The sequence below is a fragment of the Ascaphus truei genome, chromosome 2, assembly GCF_040206685.1.
Source record: "Ascaphus truei isolate aAscTru1 chromosome 2, aAscTru1.hap1, whole genome shotgun sequence".
Classification (NCBI taxonomy): Eukaryota; Metazoa; Chordata; class Amphibia; order Anura; family Ascaphidae; genus Ascaphus; species Ascaphus truei.
The window spans coordinates 143,765,731-143,785,421 of record NC_134484.1 but is presented as its reverse complement, the minus strand read 5'-3'; the positions used below and the strand labels follow the sequence as shown (position 1 = coordinate 143,785,421).

The 19,691-nt window shown below is 47.3% G+C and overlaps 1 long non-coding RNA gene across 2 annotated transcripts in view; it reads left to right on the top strand.

The window, feature by feature from the left end:
* Positions 1–19,419, top strand: part of LOC142486903 (uncharacterized) — a 32,911-nt gene extending 13,492 nt beyond the window's left edge. For both annotated transcript variants that reach the window (XR_012799078.1, XR_012799077.1), the window contains exons 2-4: positions 7,046–7,180; positions 7,267–7,334; positions 18,898–19,419. This is a non-coding gene — a long non-coding RNA (uncharacterized LOC142486903). The remainder of the gene's footprint in view (positions 1–7,045; positions 7,181–7,266; positions 7,335–18,897) is intronic.
* The last annotated feature ends 272 nt before the right edge of the window (positions 19,420–19,691 follow it).

Genomic DNA, 19,691 nt, shown 5'->3' with positions numbered 1-19,691 from the left:
CCCCATTCTACCTCCATACCACCTTGTATCCTCATCTATTCCATTTAGTTCATTATCTGTTTAATTCCCATCCCTCCTCCATCCTAGTTTAAAATCTCCTCCAACCTTTTTAGCATTCTCCCCCTTCTACAACAAGGGGATAATACCATCAGTCACCTCTTTAAGGACCCCCCAATCTTTGCGTATAAAAGACCTTGCCATATTAGAGACTTTATAGTCAAGGCAGATCAACTTAAACCATCGAAGCAAACCTTTTTATCTAAACCCCAATTTGGCACTTTCCCATGCAGAAGCTGCAGCCAATGTAATGGGGTCATTAGGGGTGAGCATTTTAGTCACCCACATACGGGCAAGCAATTTAAGATAAATGGCTTCAATACATGCCTCAGTACATATAATGTATACCAACTTAAATGTCCCTGTGGGATGTTGTATGTGGGGAAGACTATAAATCCGCTTAAGGAGCGCATATCACAGCATAAAAGTAATATAAAGAATGTGCTATCTGATACATCTGTGGCTCGGCATTTCCGAGAAAAGGGACACAATCCTGCACAATTAAGGTACCAGATCATAGATCATGTAAAGCCCCTTCGTAGGGGTGGAGATAGAGAAAGAATTCTCCTGCAGAAAGAGGCGAAATGGACCTTCATACTTGATACAGTATGCCCAAGAGGCTTAAACGAAAGACTGGAACTACACTGGTTCTTAGGCTAAAGGTCAGTCTCTATGATAGATCCAACTTTATGCGGGTGGCACCAATAGGGACGTGGTTTATAACCATCTGTCTCCTCTGGACCATGACTGCTAAGGGTCGTTGTACCAACATGTGATATACAGGTGTGTGTTTGAGATTGCTGTCCCTAGCCACTGTCCACTGGTATCCTTATGCCTTGCACTATTCTGCCATATTAACCCCTTGCTAGCTGTACTTGAGATTCTCTATCTTTGGTGCTGCTCTCGTGGGGTCTATCTGCCATGATAATTAATTATTAACCCGTTTGGCTAGCTTTACTTAATATGTCAATATGCTTGTATTATGCTTTAACAGTAACCGCTTTTGCTTGCAGCTTTGTTTCGTATGAGGGGAAAGGGAGAAGAAGGGTGCTCGACCGTTGAATAACTTCATCCAATGTTAAATCAGTCTACTCCTTGATAAAGGACCTACCCGTCCGAAATGCGTAGGAGGCTTTTTGTTCCCCTTCTGGGGTGATGTTTTTATCGGTGATGTACTGAAATAAATAGGATCAACTTTTTTTCACCACCTGACTCCCTGGCAGTGCGCTGTTTGCTTCTTGTTTTCTTTGTTTCGTATGATACTGGACTTCATGCAAGATAAGGACACTAAGTGCTGTTATTGCTGCTCCTGTTTATTACCAGTTACCCTTTGTGGATAAATTACATATTTGGAGTGTTATATCCTTTATTTCAGTGTTCCATGCTGCCCAGCAGCCTAGCTGCACAGTGCCATGCTTTCTCTTCCCTATTCTGTTGATATTAGCTATGTTGCTTAGCAACATGACGTCAGACCAGGAAGTAATTAGGCTGCAGTGTATACTCAGCCCTGTATCACAGGTGGTGCTGGGGGTAAGTGATTTCACTAACCCTGCAGGGGTAATTATAGGTGCTTATGTAGAATCACATGTAAGGCTAAGGCCCCGCTGCACGCGCCCGCACGGCCGCCTTGCTTGTCGGTGGTGCGTGCAAGTCACGGCACCGCGATCTGCGGTCGACAGGTAACTTTTTTTGGCGCGGGGAGGCGTGGCCAAAATGGGTCGGGTGGGCGCGGACATATTTCTTACAGAAAGCTGGTGCAGGATTTGCGCGTGGGGATCTGTCCTGCTGCAAATAAACGTGGTAACAACAACATAACTTGTAGCCAAATAAGTGCCCCTCTGATTGACGCCGGCCAAACTAAACACAGCAACACACGGAGCTCAGCATTTTCTCCTCCACCCCCCGCAAGCCCCCCCCCCCATCCCCCATAGAGCCAACAATGGTTGTACAAGGAATCTGAATGAAACTGAGCCGGCCAAACTAAAAAAAAACAACCCCACCTTTTGGAGGTGGGTGAAGCTCTGACAGCTCCAGACCCCCACCCCCCGCTGATAGGCTCACCAGCGCACCACGTGACGCGTCACCGCTCGAGATCACAATCCTCTTGCATCCCCTGGCGGCTGATGCGTCACAGCGCGTAGTGAGACTTGCAGTGAAGAGGGACTGGGGCCGGCTCGGGAGGAAGTCATGGGCAGGTGAGTGACGAGCACGCGGCTGCGCGCTCCGCCGACCGCAGCGTGTCCTCAGCCTTAGGTGTTTGGTCTGAAGAAAGGACAGTTGGTCCTGAAACGTCACTGTGCTCACTGGCTCTGATGTATTGAATACAAATAGAAGTTGTTTGGACTCTATCCTAGTCTTTGGTGTGCTTCTTCTAACCTACCTTTTATAGTAACTCTATTTGTATTATTACTTCACACAGGACACAGCCAGTCTAATTTCTATGTACATTCTGAATTTGCAGAACCTATTTTCCATTTCCTGATGCCTCCTTTTGTTATGCAAGTTTGTTAGGCGTGTCCAGCAGTTGTATATCTATATATATGTAGCGGGTGAACCCCTGGGGGACGGTACTACTAATGCTGCATTCACCTGTGAGGCTAAGCTGTGTCCTGAGCCTCCGGCACTGGGAGCCTGGGGTGTACTTACCCTCGGTGCAGCGCCTCCACTGATAAGGGATCCCATCGTGATGAGAGTGGTCCCTTATCAGAACCCACATATACAATACCACACGTGATTGGATAAACAGTATTTACTGATGAGAATAATAATAATCCTTAGTACATAACCAACATAGCATCACTCTGCAGACACAGCATATATATCATCACCATATGGAACTGGGTATGTGCTTATACACAGTCCTGTATCACCTTAGTCCCTTGTGTACCACTGTGCCAGGGCACTTAACCTCTTAGTGTCCACCAGCTAGAAAGTCAGTGTAAGTGTGAGGGACAGAGCTTCCCTGTATTGGGGCCTGTTGGTGCACTTAAATATAATACCTTCCTGGTTAAGATCCTAACAAGGAGAATCCTTGCTGACTCTGCAACACCGCCACGTGATCCCATGCCGCACTGCGCTGCTCTCTGCAGAAATGGATGCACACGCTGACTCCACAGGGGAGGGATCCTCAGCTGGATGATCCTCTGCACACTGTCTCTGCTATGGAGTCAGATACTCTGCCAGCCCTCTGGCTGCACTGGCAATCAGGCAATGTCCTGCAGCATAACCTCTCTCAAGTTATGTGAAAACGTCCCTGCAACAAGGCTTTCCCTATACAGCACTCTCAGCACCTCTACAGTGACTCAGGGAACTAACTGGGCCCTGGGGTTTTGACCTCTGCCCTAGTCCCTGGAGCACTGCTCCGTGGACCTAACCTGCAACTTCAGGCTCCTGGTCTTTACTGACTGCTTCCTGTTCCAGCATAGAGTAGTCTTTCCTGCTATTCCAGCAGAATCCTGCAGCCCTACTGGCTCCCTGGTGTCAGGTGGTGTCACTGCCCCTGAGCATTATGGGGCTTGTAGTTCTATCTGCAGCTATTAACATAGGGAGCCTCATGCTCTCCCTCTAATAGCTGCCGCTCTGCAGCTTGCACTCGTGCGCCCCTTGAAATGGCCGCCGCGGAGTTGCCCTGCTCATGCGCAACCTCTCACCGTGCATGCGCGCGCATACACCAACATGGCGGCGCCCTGCGGAGGGAACCGCCAGCAACTCCGTCACCCTGCCGCACATCTCTGATGGTAAGGAGAGGGGGGGGGAAACCGGGAGCATGGGGAGACTGGAGGGTACCTGGCTACATATACACATCGGCTGGTTTCTTATGGCTGGGTTCTGGGTTATAGGTGCCTCTGTTTTTGGTCTGTGGTATGACATCCACAGTCTACCATTCTGCTGTGTCGTCCCCCGAGGCCTGCAGATGTGTCTGTCTCCAATGCTTTTACTTTTAGTTCTAAAACAATTTCGGGTCTGCTTGAAGGATGCTATTCGATTTCTACTAATGACTAATCCTTTTCTATCCTATACACCCCCACCCCCTCCCTAGGTGGGAAGCAGGAGATGCGCAGCTGAACCTCGTTAATTTCAGCTCTGGGGACCCCCTCCTCCCCGAGATACTTAGGGATTCATGTAGTAAGCGACGGAAAGGCAATTCTCGCCAGTTTCCCGTCAAAAATGCCTACCCCTATTCAGTAAGGGGCGAGAAAGTGGCGAAAATAAAAAAAACGCGTTTTTGACGGCGTTTTTTTTTTCCGCCGGTGGCAAGGCGAGAAGGCACTTTCCGCCTAAAATAGACACATTTTCCACCACGCTGTATTCTAGTAGTGGCGAGTAGCTTAGCGCAGCTATTCGCCACTCTAGAATGGCGTTTTTATGGCGAATCAGCCACGCAAGAAAAAGTTGGCAAGTTGATGGTGAGAGGCTGCTGATGAGCGGTGGATCGGCACTTAGAAAAAAAATGCTTCTAGAAATATATATTGTTAGCATGCTGTCAATGGGGCTAACACATATTAGTTTGTATTATTGATTCTGTGGTCTTTGAAATACATGATTTGTTACATTAACTAGTTCATGTTATTGACATAATAGTGTAACCTTTTACGTGTATGATGTTTTAAATATATCAGTTTTTACTGCTATGATTAGTTACAGAATAAATCAATGTATTATTAATGGTAAGTCTTTGGCTAGTCTCTTAAAGGAACACTTCATATAAGATGAATCATGTTTGTCAACATAACAAATTATATACTTCATTAACATGAAATACCTTATAATAATAACAAGGCTCGTTTTGAAAATGTTGACATTTATTTCATAATGTTTATAATGTTAAAAGCATGTTGCAACTCACACATTATGCATATTGCTAATATTTACATGTTTTGTAGTCACGCCCTCTGTGTAGTACAGAAACAATACTGTTACCAATTGTGTACACACATTAACATTCCATGAATACATTGCACACAATGCACTGCAACACTTGCATGTTACTACTGTTCTTCAGACAACAATGACATCACAAATGAGATATGGATATAGTAAATAATGAATTCACATTATACTTAATTTTAGTATTGACGGATATTATTTGAAGCACAAACAAGTGTGTGAAATGACACAAATATTCTTAATAAACACCATCATCCGGCAATGTGCTTTTATATATTTCTCTACATTCATGTAAAGAAATGTTATTGCACACACTTGTGTACATAAAAATTGAAAGCATTTTGAATGTGTTGTTACCTTGTTGTAACCAATGTTGTATAGTCATTTACAAACATGTCTCATTATAACCTCACAATGTTTTTATGTGCAAATTAACAGTTACTCATTGTTCGCCAACAGTAATATGGCTTCAAAATGCTAATATATTTAGACAACAGGTTAATTTAATTCAGTCACGTGACCTAATCACATATGTATTTAAAGGAGGAACAATCAACCCTCCTTGTGACGTCGACATGAATATGCAAACCAGACGTTTGCTGATGAGAAGGCGGAGCTTGTTTTGCAGGAGGGACAAAATAGACAGGATGTGAGAGGGAGAGGAGAGGGACAGGAGAGGGATAGGAGGAGAAGACAGAGGAGAGACGTGTGGGTAGCCCGTCCACATGTGTACCGTGAAAGAACACTTTTAGATGGGCTGAGTGAGGAGGAGATTATAAGTCGTTATAGATTGAGTTCAGCAGCAATCTTAGTTCTTTACGAAGAATTAAGACCAGATTTGGATAGTGTAACAAGCAGAGGTCGTGCAGTCCCTGGTCTTGTTAAAATGCTGTGCTCATTACATTTTTAGGCTTCTGCGTCTTTTCAAACAACTGTGGGCATAGTGGGCAGGGTCTCGCAGTCATCATTCTCGCGGGCCTTTAGCCAATTTCTGTGTGCACTGACTAGACGCGCTAGGAATTATATTAATTTTCCTAGAGACCAGACAGAGTGGCTGGAAGTCAGAAATGGCTTTATAACATAGCCGAGATGCCATGTGTGATGGGTGCCATCGATTGCACCCATGTTGCCTTGATCCTGCCTAGTCAGAGTGAGCATGCATACCGTAATAGGAAACACTACCATTCCCTGAATGTGCAGGTGGTATGCAATGCCACGATGAAGATAATGAATGTGGTAGCCAGATTCTGTGGTTCCAGCCATGATTCATCTATCCTTAGAAACTCATCAGTTTTCCATGCCTTTGAAAATGGGAATTTTGGGCATGGTTGGCTGGTGGGTGAGTACATATTCCGAAGTGTTAACATACATATGTCATCATGTCTAATTTGGTCACTTATAAAATTGTTTTTTTGAAATGAGCTTTTTCTCATAATGGCAAATAATATTTAACATAATGATTGTGCTCTTTTCATATTCTATTTAGCATAATAATGCATTGGATAGATATTTACTAATATGTCCACCTACACCCACACACACAATAACACTACAACACAAGTACCCAACAATCCATGTGTTACTTGAGATATATAATTTCACATATTGTAATACAACATCGGTATCGTCACCTAATGCAAATTTGCCATATACTACATATGATTGTGTAAGTGATCATTATTGAAATATGTTTTTATTGTGTGAACATGATATATGTGCATGTTTAGATATCATCTCAGACATGGGACATGAAATATAAATTCAGAAATATTTTGGCTTCAACAATAATCTAAATTGACAATGAAACATATGTGACAACATTAATACAATGTTTCGTCTGTACATTAATTTTCACGCTCTATTATACGTGACTCAGGTTACGGGATCTGACCATGGCTTTTGACACCATTGGCTAATCCGCAATCACCTGCAGAGGACCGATATAATGTTGCACACATATCCACTCGGTCAGTTATCGAGCGTACATTTGGACTGTTGAAAAGTCGGTTCAGGTGTTTAGATAAAACTGGCGGTGCATTAAAGTATAAGCCTGAGAAGGTTTCTGACATTGTCATTTGTTGTTGCATTCTGCACAATATAGCATTGCGTCATAACCTTGAAGACGACATAGGGGAGGGGCTTGAGGAAGAGCATCCCGTATATGCTGCAGGTGACAATGAGCAGACAGCCAGTGGTGTCGAGAAACGTCAGAATGTGATCGACACCTATTTTTCAGGTAACCAACAAGGTAGATATGAATATTATGAAATACTGTCATGAAAGTGTGGTTGAATGACATGTGTCACCTTCTTATCATCATAGGATAGTGTTTGTTCTCCTCCTCCTCACATTTAACATCTGTGTTCTTTGGGCAAGCACATCTTAATATGGTATGTATATTTTTAATATGTAATATTTAACTAATATAACAGTTTTGGCTTATATCATGTATGCATGAATGATCAATTTTGTCCAAATACAAATTATATTTAATGCTTGCTGTCCTATATGCTTGTTATCAATATTTCATAGTGTAGATGTCAAAATTCCTGCACATTATTGCTAAGAAATGCGAGACTTGCACAATAACTGAGTTCATGGTTAAGGATGCATATATGAACCAATCCGTGGATACAGCAACAACTGATGCTACATGACTACTTTGATTTAGCACAAGTCAACATGATTGAAGCTCCATTTGTGTATGTTTTTGCAAAGCTTTCAATACAAATCTGTGTAGCCTTTGTTAATCTCTGTTGCTGGTGTATGTGAGTGAAAGAACGAGAAAATGTTATCAACCTTCACTAGTGTTCTAACTAAATATGTGATGTCATCACACTCATTGTCCTAACTTGAACTAAAATAATTTTAGTGCTGATTCTTAGTTGTCAACAACAGTGTAACTAATTGTAATGTTCATCAAAATCCTATGCTAGGATTGCATTTGTATCTTATTTGTATCTTATTTTGATATATCTGTTGATGAATTACATATTATGAACGTGAATGTTAACAACCATGAAAATGTGTAGCTAATATATGGATTGTTTAAAAAAGTATACATAATGTGTGATCTGTAAGCTCAGCTGGCAAATGTTACATGTTGTAATTTATAATGTTCGAAGCTTGGAAATTTTTGCTAATACTTATATGAACATTATTGTAAAAAAAATATACATGTTCAAAGTTTCATTTGTCATGCATTTCATTAACTGTGAAGAAACATGATGTTCAAAATATTATCAAGTCACTTTTGTTATAGTTAATGCTATATGTCCAACTTATGGAAATCATATACATAATGCAATAATTCTAAATAAATGTAGTCAACATAATTAAAATTATTGTTAAAAAGTTACATATTATGATAGAGTTAGTATGAGTATAAATGTCATTAATGTTATGAATAACGAAATGTAACATCACTAATAGTTAAATGATGAAGTTACATTCACTACAACAGAAATAAGCGTCACTGATTACATCAGCATTAGTGTTTGCAACCATAGTAACATTCATTTAAACTGTGAGACACGTCTCAAATCAGCAAACTCTCTTTGTGTAGCCAGGTAAATTCATTGATTGTGAGTCCATGTCAGAGTGATATTTCTGAAATACAAAGGATATACTTTTCACCATTTGCATCGCAATGTTTATGTTATTCTGAATATTTTTTATTATGCTGTAAATCAGTGTACATGTTAACGCATAAGGTACACATGCTTCCATTATAAGTTGTGTTATGCTGCGGTCACAGTGACTTGCATAGCGCTTGCATCTGTGTGCACAGTGCGAGGTAACACCTGCCCCCAAGTCACTCATGGACGACTACATGCGTCGGCGCACATTTAACAGGCCCGCTGTACTGCAAGGTTAAACACAGTGCTAAAATTAAAGCCGCGGTCACAGTAATGTTTGCGTGCACGGCGCGCACTGCGCTGTGCGTGTAAGCACCGCCACTCAATGGTGCTGGGCACCCCCGCCGCTGCTGCAATACAGATACGGATTGCCAATCGTTGAATCAATCCTGGGATGCTGAGGCACATACATCTCTGTGACACCGTCATATGGTAGTTCCCCATTTCTTTGCCAGGACACGGACTGAGGCAGGTACACAGGTTCTCTGTTTTCCCATACACACATGTTTGTACCATGAACATTAGGCAACATACCATTGTAGTTACCTCCACATTGCATGTGAGATTGTGGTAAGCACTGCTGTTGGTTTTGGTAGGAGACAGCACTCTGTGGGCGTTGGTTGTAATGGGGATTACGTACAAAAAAGCTGTTTAGCAGAAGATATGTTCCATGTTCTAAAGTAATCTTCATAGAATCCACAACTTTCCAGCAAGAGTAGATTTCACCAGACCGGGGGTAGACTCTTTCAAACCATTGATTCCTTGTTAAGTTGTAACGTACTGATAATTTCCATTGCTTAGGATTTTCTTGTGTCTTGTGAGTCATTATATTTGTCTTGTATGAAAGCATAAATTTGATGTAAAGTCGTTTTCTTATCTTGCTGTAATTCTATTGCTTCAAAAATTAAAAATTTTATTGGTCGTCTAACACTTGAAGCCATGTCTTTTCCCTTGTAAATTGCAGTTAATAATGACAAATTCTAAGCTTCTCTTGCAAATACACAATTGGATACTTTTTATCAATGTGACGTGATTTTCAAGGTTACAAAACAAAAAGCACTTTTAAAAGCTTCAAAACTCCCACAAACAGGTGTTTATAAATACAACCATGGTCAAATAGTTCCGTAAGACATCTTTATTTAATAATTAAAGATTAGTAATGCAATGTTTACCCAATTAATGTTCACCAAAAGTGTGTTTACTTTAGCATTTTTTTAAAATTTAGTGGGAACTAAGATCACTGTGTCTTTCTATTCATTATAACACACATATGCCAGAACAGATACATACGACATTTTGTTAAACACATATAGTAAAGCAAAATACATAAATGTATATATTATCACACACGTATGTGTGATTGTATATATGTATATATAAATATATATATATATACACATATATATATATACACACACACACACACACACACACACACACACACACACACACACACACACGTGTGAGTGTACATACATATACATACACACACGTATGTGGGTGGGTATATATATATATACACACACACGTGGGTGGGTATATATATATATATATATATATATATATATATATAGTGGTCGACAAATCACCAAAAAATCTACTCACCACACAAAAAAATCTACTCGCCACCTAGTACCAAACGTGTGCTGCTTGGGCCAATAGGAGCTCGCCACGATGTTAAATCCACTCGCCCGGGGCGCGCAAATGTATAGGTTTGTCGAACACTGTATATATATATATGAGAGGTGTGCGGGGGGCGGGCGGGCCAAGGGAGCAATCTCATTGCCCTGGCCCAAGGTCCAATGGGATTGCCGCTAGGGACACAGGGAGACACATACAGACATAGACACATAAGACGCTTTCACAAATATATAGTAGATATATACATATACACACACACACACACACACACACACACACACACACATGTATGTATGTATGTATATATCTATGTGTATATGTATATAGATATGAATGTGTGTGTATATATATATATATACACACATTCATATCTATATACATATACACATAGATATATACATACATACATGTGTGTGTGTGTGTGTGTGTATATGTATATATCTACTATATATTTGTGAAATCGTCTTATGTGTCTATGTCTGTATGTGTCTCCCTGTGTCCCTAGCGGCAATCCCATTGGACCTTGGGCCAGGGCAATGAGATTGCTCCCTTGGCCCGCCCGCCCCCGCACACCTCTCATTGGCCGTAGGCGGAGTAACGGGCCAAAGGAGAGACGGAGACACACACACACACACACTCCCCCCCCATCACGTGTGCCGCCCTGCACCGGCTCCCGGACGGAGGGGAAGCGCGGCCCTCCTGCCCCTGCCGCCAACTGCAGGTTCCTCCCCCCTCACTCTTAACCGGCTCCCTTACCTCCCCGGCACTACCTTAACTCCCCGGCGCTCCCTTAACTCCCCGGCGCTACCTTAACTCCCCAGCGCTCCCTTAACTCCCCGGCGCTCCCTTAACTCCCCGGCGCTCCCTTAACTCCCCGGCGCTCCCTTAACTCCCCAGCGCTACCTTAACACCCCGGCGCTACCTTAACTCCCCAGCCGCTGGGGGGCCAAGCAGCCTCCTCGGATGTGTGTGTGTGTGGACATTTTACTCCTGCCAACAATTTGTGCCTCACTTTCACCCCTACCCCTGCCCTTCCCCACCCCCCCTACCCTTGCCCTTCACCCAACCTGCCCTTCACCCCCCCTACCCTTCACCCCCCCTACCCCTGCCCTTCACCCCCCCTACCCCTGCCCTTCACCCCCTTACCCCTGCCCTTCACCCCCCCTGCCCTTCACCCCCCTGCCCTTCACCCCCGCCTGCCCTTCACCCCCCTTGCCCTTCACCCCCCCCTGCCCTTCACCCCCCTGCCCTTCAACCCCGCCTGCCCTCCCCCCTGCCCCTGCCCTTTAACCCTGCCCCTGCCCTTCCCCCCTGCCCCCACCCTTCAGCCCCTGCCCTTCAGTCCCTGCCCTTCAGCCCCTGCCCTTCAGCCCCTGCCCTTCACCCCCTGCCCTTCATCCCCTGCCCTTCACCCCTCCCTACCCCTGCCCTTCACACCCCCCTGCCCTTCACCCCCCCTGCCCTTCACCCCCCCCTGCCCTTCACCCCCCCCTGCCCTTCACCCCCCTGCCCTTCACCCCCCCTGCCCTTCACCCCCCTGCCCTTCAAACCCCCCTGCCCTCCCCCCTGCCCCTGCCCTTTACCCCTGCCCCTGCCCTTCCCCCCTGCCCCCACCCTTCAGCCCCCACCCTTCAGCCCCTGCCCTTCAGCCCCTGCCCTTCAGCCCCTGCCCTTCACCCCCTGCCCTTCACCCCCTGCCCTTCATCCCCTGCCCCTGCCCTTCAGCCCCTGCCCCCCACCCACTGCCCCTGCCCTTCACCCCCTGCCCCTGCCTTTCACCCCCTGCCCTTCACCCCCCTGCCCCTGCCTTTCACACCCCCTACCCCTGCCCTTCACCACCCCTACCCCTGCCCTTCACCCCCCCACCCCTGCCCTTCACCCCCCACCCCTGCCCTTCACCCCCCACACCCCTGCCCTTCACCCCTGCCCTTCACCCCCCCCCCCACCCCTGCCCTTCACCCCTGCCCTTCACCCCCCCACCCCTGCCCTTCCCCCTGCCCTTCACCCCCGCCCCCACCCCTGCCCTTCACCCCCACCCCCACCCCTGCCCTTCACCCCCGCCCCTACCCCTGCCCTTCACCCCCGCCCCCTACCCCTGCCCTTCACCCCCCCTACCCCTGCCCTTCACCCCCCCTACCCCTGCCCTTCACCCCCCCTACCCCTGCCCTTCACCCACCCTACCCCTGTCCTTCACCCCCCCTACCTCTGCCTTTCACCCCCCCCTCCCCTGCCCTTCACCCCCCCTACCCCTGCCCTTCACCCCCCTACCCCTGCCCTTCACCCCCCCTACCCCTGCCCTTCACCCCCCCCTACACCTGCCCTTCACCCCCCCGCCTGCCCTTCACCCCCCCCTGCCTGCCCTTCACCCCCCCCCTGCCTGCCCTTCACCCCCCCTGCCTGCCCTTCACCCCCCCCACGCCTGCCCTTCACCCCCCCCCGCGTCTGCCCTTTGACTGACTGACGCACGCACACAAACCCTGACAGGCGCACGCAGACACACCCTGACACCCCTGCCCTTCACCCCCACCCCCACCCCTGCCCTTCACCCCCGCCCTTCACCCCCACCCCCTGCCCTTCACCCCCCCTACCCCTGCCCTTCACCCCCCCTACCCCTGCCCTTCACCCCCCCTACCCCTGCCCTTCACCCCCCCTACCCCTGCCCTTCACCCCCCCTACCCCTGCCCTTCACCCACCCTACCCCTGTCCTTCACCCCCCCTACCCCTGCCTTTCACCCCCCCCACCCCTGCCCTTCACCCCCCTACCCCTGCCCTTCACCCACCCTACCCCTGTCCTTCACCCCCCCTACCCCTGCCTTTCACCCCCCCCACCCCTGCCCTTCACCCCCCTACCCCTGCCCTTCACCCCCCCCTACACCTGCCCTTCACCCCCCCGCCTGCCCTTCACCCCCCCCTGCCTGCCCTTCACCCCCCCCTGCCTGCCCTTCACCCCCCCCCACGCCTGCCCTTCACCCCCCCCCCCCGCGTCTGCCCTTTGACTGACTGACGCACGCACACAAACCCTGACAGGCGCACGCAGACACACCCTGACTGACGCACACACCCTGACTCACGCACACAAACCCTGACTGGCGCACGCACACAAACCCTGACTGACGCACACACACACACTGACTGACGCACGCACACACACACACTGACTGACGCATGCACACACTCACTGACGCACGCACACACACACACGTACTGACGCACGCACAAAACCCTTGACAGCCGCACGCACACAACCCCTGACAGCCACACACACACACACCCTGACGCACGCACACACACACACACTGACTGACTGACTGACACACACACACAGACTGACACACACACTCACTGACTGACACACACACACACTGACTGACGCACACAAACACACACACACACACAGACTAACTGACGCGCGCACACACACACACACTGACTGACACACACACTGACTGACGCGCACACACTGACTGACGCGCACACACACACACACACACTGACTGACACACACACTGACTGACACACACTGACTGACACACACACACACTGACTGACAAACACACAAACTGACTGACAAACACACACACTGACTGACACACACACTGACTGACACACACACTGACTGACACACACACTGACTGACACACACACTGACTGACGCGCGCGCGCACACACACCCCCACACACACACACGCACCGTGACTGACGCACGCACACTGACTGACTGACTGCCGCACGCACGCACACACTGACTGACGCGCACACAAAGACTGACTGCCGCACACACTGACTGAGGCGCACACGCATGCACACACTGACTGAGACACACGCACACACTGACTGTGTGTGTGTGCGTCAGTCTGTGTGTGTGTGTTTGTGTTTCTGCGTCACACTCACTGACGCGCGCGCGCGCACACACACAGTGACTGACTGACGCACACACAATGACTGACGCACACACACTGCATGAAGCTGTAAAGGGGGACAAACAGAGCTGTAAAGGAGGGAGGGGGGGACTGGATTGATGTGAATGGGGGACAAACAGAGAGAGGAGAGAGAGAGGAGCGGGAACATTACATCCCGGGCAACGCCGGGTCTCTCAGCTAGTATATATAAAATATATATATATACAGCTAAACCCCGTTATAACGCGGGTCTCGGGGTCCACCCCGAGACCACCGCGTTACTAACGGGGTCGCGAGAAAAAAAAATGGCCGCCGCGCTTTAGCGCATATTCATCCCGCGGGACAGGAGATGGGAGCAGGCATGTCCCTCCGCTCCCCGCTTCCCCCTGTCACCGCGGGACAGGCCGCGGGGCAGGAGATGGGAGCGGGGATGTCCCTCCTGTCCCCGCTTCCCCCTGTCACCGCGGGACAGGCCGCGGGGCAGGAGATGGGAGCGGGGATGTCCCTCCTGTCCCCGCTTCCCCCTGTCACCGCGGGACAGGCCGCGGGGCAGGAGATGGGAGCGGGGATGTCCCTCCTGTCCCCGCTTCCCCCTGTCACCGCGGGACAGGCCGCGGGGCAGGAGATGGGAGCGGGGATGTCCCTCAGGTCGCCGCTTACCTCAGATCCCGCTGCCTGCATGGAGGTGGTAGCGGGGGGTTTCTTCTCCCCACCGCTGTCCCTGGCGCTCCCGCTGCCTGCGCGGGAGGAGGGGGGGGGAGCGGGTGGTGGTGCTGGTCGCGGCCTTTCCTCTGCTCCGACCCCACCCCCCGTCTGTGTAGAGTGAGAGAGTGTGTGTGTGTATGTATATATGGGAGAGAAAGTGTGTGTGTGTGTATGGGTGTGTGTATGTGGGTGTGAGTGTGTGTAAGTGTCTGTGAGTGTGTGTAAGTGTCTGAGTGTGTGTGTAAGTAAGTGTAAGAGCCGGAGCGGGAGGTGGGAGGTTTGACAGGGAGGGGGGGCGTGGCTTGAGCGGAGGGACCCGCTACTCTCCCCCCCTCCCTCCACGGACTGCAGGAGGGAGCTGCTACTCTCCCCCCCCCCCTCCCCGGACTGCAGGAGGGAGCTGCTACGCTCCCCCCCCTCCCCGGACTGCAGGAGGGACCAGGTATTTAGAACTTAAGCATGGTAAAAAGGCCTCGCTTTAATATGCTAACACTATGTGCAACGTGTGGGGTATTTAACAACAAATGACAATCTTGCTGACATGTAATCTTTCTTTGGTACAGAAATCTGCCTAGCCTCATTGCCAAGATGAGCATCTTCATCTTTTGGTAACACAAGTGCTGTTCATTTCTATGGGTCCCTCCCTCCACTGGCTGCAGGAGGGACCCGCTACTCTCCCCCCCCCCCCCCCTCCCTCCACGGACTCGGGCTGGAGCACTCATACATACACACATACACACACACACACACACACAGGCACTCACGCACTCATACACACACACGCGCACACACACATGCAGGCACTCACGCACTCACACACACACACACAGACAGGCACTCGCACTCACACACAGACCGCTAACCCCCCCCCTCCCGCCGCAGTACAGGGCCCGCCGTAGCCGCAGCGCAGGGCCCCGCCACTCCCCCAACCCCCACAGCACAATGACTTCCCACCCCCTTAACTTTGTGAAACAAAAGTCACAAGACAGGCAAAATACATCTGTTAAAGTGCAGTTGTCTGTTTATTTCTATATAATAATTGTGTGCAGTGTGAAGTGTGTGTGCAGTGTGTGTGCAGTGTGTCAGTGTGTGCAGTGTGAGCAATGAGGAGTGTGTGTGCAGTGTGTCAGTGTGTGCAGTGTGAGCAATGAGCAGTGTGTGTGCAGTGTGCAGTGTGTGTGCAGTGTGTCCAATGAGCAGTGTGTGTGCAGTGTGCAGTGTGTGTGCAGTGTGAGCAATGAGCAGTGTGTGTGCAGTGTGCAGTGTGTGTGCAGTGTGAGCAATGAGCAGTGTGCAGTGTGTGTGCAGTGTGTGTGCAGTGTCAGTGTGTGCAGTGTGAGCAATGAGCAGTGTGTGTGCAGTGTGAGCAATGAGCAGTGTGTGTGCAGTGTGCAGTGTGCAGTGTGTGTGCAGTGTGAGCAATGAGCAGTGTGTGTGCAGTGTGTGTGCAGTGTCAGTGTGTGCAGTGTGCAGTGTGTGTGCAGTGTGTGTCAGTGTGTGCAGTGTGAGCAATGAGCAGTGTGTGTGCAGTGTGTCAGTGTGAGCAATGAGCAGTGTGTGTGCAGTGTGCAGTGTGTGTGCAGTGTGGCAGTGTGAGCAATGAGCAGTGTGTGTGCAGTGAGTGTGTGCAGTGTGTGCAGTGTGTGCAGTGTGCAAAAAAAAAATGTAAAAAAAAAATTTTTTTTTTAAATTTTTTTTTTTTTTTTAAACGGGAGCCACGGGAAAACCGCGTTACAACCGAATCGCGGTATAACGAGGCGCGTTATAACGGGGTTTAGCTGTATATATATATATATATATATATAATGTACATACACATTTATTATACATGTCATTCAATCAACACATTTCTAACAGATAAACTCTGAAACATAATTTCGAATGTAGTCATTTTAACTATGATAATGACATGAATACATAAAGAGTGAATGTAGCATATTACGGCTACTATTAATGAATGTACATATTAATGTACAAAGGCAAATAAAAAGATGGTAATAATTTCATGTAACGTGAATTGTATGCACTTTTGAACACTGCCCTAGCATTTTTATTGACTACATATGTATTTAACATAAAATTTTCATAATCATGTAGCCAGCATGAATTGGAAATGTAGGGCATTAAAGTAGTCTATGTGCAAATGAGTGTTGGCTTAAATTTGGATGTACAATTATATATTATACCCTTTACACAAGTACTATATGTTAAGAAATTCACGTGTCATAATGCTACTACATGTATTAATGTAAACAATTGCCATTTCAGCTACATACATATTCACAACACACTTTAAACAAACATGAACACAACATGAAAGTATTTTGTTGAATAACAACACAAAACTATATAGATTATAAAAATTTCGTTTATTTTGTCTTTTTAATTTGTGAACAGGTAAGTGGCCTGTTTGATGGCTCACTTTCATTCGTTTGAGGCTTAACACCTCTTTTAGTTGTTTTTTTCTTCGGGGTAATGACTGCTGCACTTTGTGTCTGAACAATTGCTGCACCACTCTGGCCATGGGTAGACACTGTAAGAATTTGAGGATGGTTATAGACAGGTGCACTTTGGGCCTGGGTAGACACTGGAAGAATTTGAGGATGGTTATAGACAGGTGCACTTTGGGCCTGGGTAGACACTGGAAGAATTTGAGGATGGTTATAGACAAGTCCACTTTGGGCCTGTGTAGACACTGGAAGAATTTGAGGATGGTTATAGACAGGTGCACTTAGGGCCTGGGTAGACACTGGAAGAATTTGAGGATGGTTATAGACAAGTCCACTTTGGGCCTGGGTAGACACTGGAAGAATTTGAGGATGGTTATAGACAAGTCCAGTTTGGGCCTGGGTAGACACTGGAAGAATTTGAGGATGGTTATAGACAAGTCCAGTTTGGGCCTGGGTAGACACTGGAACAAATTGAGGATGGTTAAAGAAAAGTCCACTTCGGGCCTGGCTAGACACTGGAAGAATTTGAGGATGGTTATAGACAAGTCCACTTTGGGCCTGGGTAGACACTGGAAGAATTTGAGGATGGTTAAAGAAAATTCCACTTTGGGCCTGGCTAGACACTGGAAGAATTTGAAGCTGGTTATAGACATCTGTACCTTGGGCCTGGGTAGACACTGGAACAAATTGAGGATGGTTAAAGAAAAGTCCACTTTGGGCCTGGGTAGACACTGGAAGATTTTGAGGATGGTTATAGACAAGTCCACTTTGGGCCTGGGTAGAGACTGGAAGAATTTGTGGCTGGTTATAGACATCTGTCCTGGGTAGACACTGGAACAAATTGAGGATGCTTATAGACAGGTGCACTTTGTGCCTGGGTACAGACAGGTGCACTTTGGGCCACAGTACAGACAGGTGCACTTTGGGCCAGGGTACAGACAGGTGCACTTTGGGCATGGGTAGACACTGTAAGAATTTGAGGCTGGTTATAGACATCTGTACCTTGGGCCTGGGTAGACACTGTAAGAATTTGAGGCTGGTTATAGACATCTGTACCTTGGGCCTGGGTAGACACTGTAAGAATTTGAGGATGGTTATAGACAGGTGCACTTTGGGCCTGGGTAAAGATAGGTGCACTTTGGTCCTGGGTACAGACAGGTGCACTTTGGGCCTGGGTACAGACAGGTGCACTTTGGGCCAGGGTACAGACAGGTGTACTTTGGGCCTGGGTACAGACAGGTGCACTTTGGGCCTGGGTACAGACAGGTGCACTTTAGGCCTGGGTACAGACAGGTGCACTTTAGGCCTTGGTACAGACAGGTGTACTTTAGGCCAGGGTACAGACAGGTGCACTTTGGGCCTGGGTAAAGACAGGTGCACTTTGGGCCTGGGTACAGACAGGTGTACTTTGGGTCAGGGTACAGACAGGTGCACTTTGGGCCTGGGTAAAGACAGGTGCACTTTGGGCCTGGGTAGACAGTGTAAGATTTGTAGCCTGGTTATAGACATGTGTACCTTGTGCCTGGGTATAGTGTTGACCATTATTGGACAATGTCTTCCAGGCAAGGGAAGTTCGTTCTGTTTCTGTATTTGACCTTTTCTTTTTTGTTGACCTTTTAGGTGCCTCTTGAAGATTATCATCTGTACTAGATGTCTGCATTTGTTCAACCCTCGTTGATGATTCAAGATTAAAGCTTCTTACTTCGGATATGTCATCACTAGATACATTTAACACCTCTGTTTGTGGTGACAAAATGCCTGCATAGAAAGAACCTTCATTGTTGCCGCTAAACTGCCCTTCATTTCCTGTAGAGTCTGGAAGAAGATTATTCACTTGTAGTAGAGTGTTCACAAGTGTTTTGAATGTCTTATTCATGATATGCAATTCTTCTGGGATTTTTATGATGATCTTTTTCATTTGCCGCATTTCTGATGCCATACATTGGTGTACTCCCATTAATTCCTGATGGTGGGTATTTTGGATTAATATCATCCTTGATTCGGACGCATCAATTGCTGCCAAACTGTCTTGTTGATTACTGGCATGTTGTAATCGACATGGTTCTGTTAATACTGGACTGTGATGTTCAGGAGATTCAATTTCTATGTATTAAAGATATAAATGGCAATTAACATTTGACATTGATAACATGTTTTTATGTCAGCATGTGTTTTTTAAACATATGAGTTTTGACATAATAAAAATTATTGTAAACAAAAACGTTTGCAAAATAGCTTTGTCTGTGGCATTATTCAGCAACAGTTAAACATGATTCAGTGACTGAATGGTGACATATGTCTTGATGTAAATTATTATGCACATAACCACTATCATAAATAGTTATTACGACACCCCCTGCAACATAAATAATCAACATATTTAGAAAGGGGATTGCATAGAAATTCAAATGTCT